A 3,596-nucleotide genomic window follows, 5' to 3' on the forward strand; every position below is an offset into this window, starting at 1 on the left:
ACATGAAGTACGCACTCTTCCAACGGTCTTCCAACCGCTCGATATAGTGAGCCTGGACCGTCTGCTCCAACGAGTAACGCTTGCCGCGCTCGTTGTCAAGTCCCCCCTCCAAATTATGGAGGAAGTGATTGATTTTGTCGATCTTCGACATTAGATTCGACACACGATTCGGATCTAGTTTTCCCTCCTCCACCACAACCATTGGTGGATCCCCACGGTGGTCAACGTTTCATTGTGGAACGTATCCAGAACCACCGTTATGTGAAGGGGCAGCGAACAAGTTATCCTGTTCGCTGGCGTGGTTATTCACCTTCACATGACAGCTGGGTCCCAGCTGGTTGCTGAGCGTTGAGGGCCTCGTCCGTCAGTATGACGAGACCCATCCGATGGTTCAGAAGGCCCATCGAAAAACACGCACCTCACGTGCTTGTAAATCGATCACAAAACGTCAATCGCATCCTGCATCTCAATAGAGATGCGAGCCCTTCCCCAGTGCGAATTAAGGAAATAAACATCCCCTTTTACCCTCTTCGAGTTGTTAACACAACACGGACAGGGATCACCCCACGTGAGGCATGGAAGCCCATCCTCACGTGATAACCGATGCAATTTATACTTTGCACCGGTTGGAGTTCGTTTCTCAAACTTTACGCGATTCGCATTAAGTTTTTGAGGCCAGGCTTCGCGTCCAATGTCTTTGACATTGCGAATGAACGCGCTCCAGCCTTGCATAAGCGAGACTTTTTATCGCTTATTGTTGCCACTAAGCCATCGATGCTTAAGAAAAACATCGAGTTAAAAATCTTCCTCAGCGCGAAAGTTCTACGCGCTGGGTCAAGGCCATGAAGCTTTGTCGCAATAAGTAAGGGATATTTATTGTGACGAGTAGTTTCTCCAGACAAGCTACTAAGTAGCTGTTCGGGCAAAAGCCACGGCTTCTTCTCAGGGGCAAGACGAGACATTTTAGTGTCTATGATCCCCTGAGTGGTACCCACTGAAGCAGGGCTACCACAAGAACTTTTACTTCGATGGCTTACGCCATCGTTATCACCACGCACAGAAATATGTGCGGATGACGGCACGGGAGACGGTACTGGCGATGAAGAATCATCCTCATCGTCGAACCAAGTAGACTATTAACTCGTATATCAGAATAAGCCCTCTCATTCGAAGGCTCATAGTCAGCCGCCTGACGTCTATCAGGCGACTGCTCTATTCTTCCCGAGTCGGCCATTTCGGCTGACTCGCATTCGTAGTCGACCTCCAAAGAGGGGTCGTATACACGTGGTGAATCACCACGTGCACCCGCAACATCTAGAATTGCGCGAGTAAAAGATACTATGGCAGACGTTCCGTCTGCCGCAAAAGATAACAGTGCGTCTTCCGCGGCTGCACGAATCGCAGCCGAAGGCGCCGCACTATCAGCACCCCTCATGAATTGTTCTTCTTGCGATGGAATTTGAAATGATGGTTCTGACCAATCAACATTGTTTTTAAATTAAGTGGTCACATAGTGACCACTCCATCCAATGACAGTCAGAGTGATTGTCGTTTAAGGGAGTGGTGATGTAAAGGGGTCTATCGTTACATGAAATTAACACTTAAATGTTGTTAGTTAATATATTATCTTAAAGGTAGATAATATTGGGAGAGCATTCCTTTATATAGTTATGCTCTAAAATCTTATCCATAAATAATATAGGCCATTATATCTATTTATCCCGCAGACTAATCAGCTGTAAACGTAAACAAAGAGAGAGACAGATAAGATTTGAATTGCATGTTTAGTATTAGTTTATAATTGATTCGGCATCAACAGATGGAAAGAAGAGATACTTAATTATATTAATCCATTTTCATTTTACCCTCTTTAAGCTAGTTACCTTAAAGAGAAGTACGTACTAGACGATTATATATAAACAAGATTGAAGCTAGTTTCTACTTGGTAAGTGCGCACGAGGAGTCGGATCACCGCTCCCGTGACGACACGTAAACCAGAGTACTTAGTGCGTTGTGTGAGGTCGCTAAGGTGCTTACCTAAACTACCTCGCTGTACGCGAGAGTAGACGGTCAAATCGCTTCTTCACTGTGCTAGGGTGTGTGCTTATGTAGAGCGTGGCCGCATTTAGACGTGCCCGCCTACATCCAGGACGAATGCCGGGGTGGATAGATTGTCGTGGTGCAACTTTGTGGCAATTCAGGCAGGAAATACCTGCGTGATGTTAATGAATCCTTAAATGGTCGTTCTTGTTTGGCAAGCAGATTTCCTCATTCAATCAAAAGGTCGATGCGCTGCCGCTTTTTTCCACTAATATATAAAATATATCGCCAGATATGTAAACCTCTCTAAATTGGTGCTCTGCTATCAAATATCAGATACCAAAGGAAATCGGTCATTGCCCAGAAAAAGTTATTATCGGAGGGAATTGTTTTCTGAAGGATCATTTATCGGAGGTTAAACTGATCCATTGTACAAAGAATGTAGATTCCTCGGCTAATAGCTCTCGTTAACATGTCGTATTTAGTTCACGCTCAGCTGATGTCAAGTCTGCACGGTCTTGTACTCAGCTGATGTCACGTCTACACCGCCTAATCTATAGATGTGTCAATATCATCGCCATTTGCTTACAATTGTTTGCTTAAACCATGCGATCTTCAAGTGCAGTTCGCTCGCTACCTATCGCCGAATTCACCTACATTTTAGCTTTGCTGAATGCCATTTATAATTAAAAAAAATGATCTTGCAAAACATATGGCAATTTTCGCTGGCTATTATTTTAGCAATTGCACTTGCTCATTTGACATGCATGGACCAAATCATGTTCACGGTCCACAATGTATTTTACGGCTGCAACAGCTTCTGAGCTTAACAAAGTATTAAATTGAATTTACATGCTTGCATTAACCTGACACGCAAATCTTTACTTCGCCTGCATCCATCTGGGAGGTAAGACCGTTAACACAATCAGCAAAGCACTGCTTCCATGCGTAAATGCCTTTATGCGAGCAATTCCGCTGTAAACAAATTGGTAGCTTGTGCTTAACTTGTCATCGGCACGCACTGAGTCCGTTGTACAATCCCTCCAATTTAAGAATTCTGACGTTGTCGAAGAAATTGCTTATCCATTTCTGTATTGATTGCAAAGCATGACTCGCCATCACTTCAGTTCATATACAGCAGCCGTCGTACCTTAATGATGACGCTAGAAAGCAGATCAGATACTCATCTCTTGTGTGCAGACTTGTAGGCGATATAAGACCTGTTTGTGACAAACGCATAATAATAATTGGTTTCATTAAACGGCTAAATACATTGAAATCCATTTAAGCCTTCGTTCTTGAGCTTCGTGCCGACAATGACGCAGTACCCTCTATTGATTGATTTTATATTCGAGCTGGCCGTGCACATTACAAACTTGGCTACCCTATAAAACGCTGCTTCTATCGTTTTCGACATAAAATCGACGAATAAGTCATCACGCGATTAAAACTATCGAATGTCGACAAGCACATTGTCGCCTTGGAACCGCATCCGCGTTTGTGCTGCTTCTACGTCATTCTTTACATTGACTACGACAACAGCAGACTCTCTACTC

The sequence above is a fragment of the Bremia lactucae genome, linkage group LG6 (assembly GCF_004359215.1).
Source record: "Bremia lactucae strain SF5 linkage group LG6, whole genome shotgun sequence".
Classification (NCBI taxonomy): domain Eukaryota; phylum Oomycota; class Peronosporomycetes; order Peronosporales; family Peronosporaceae; genus Bremia; species Bremia lactucae.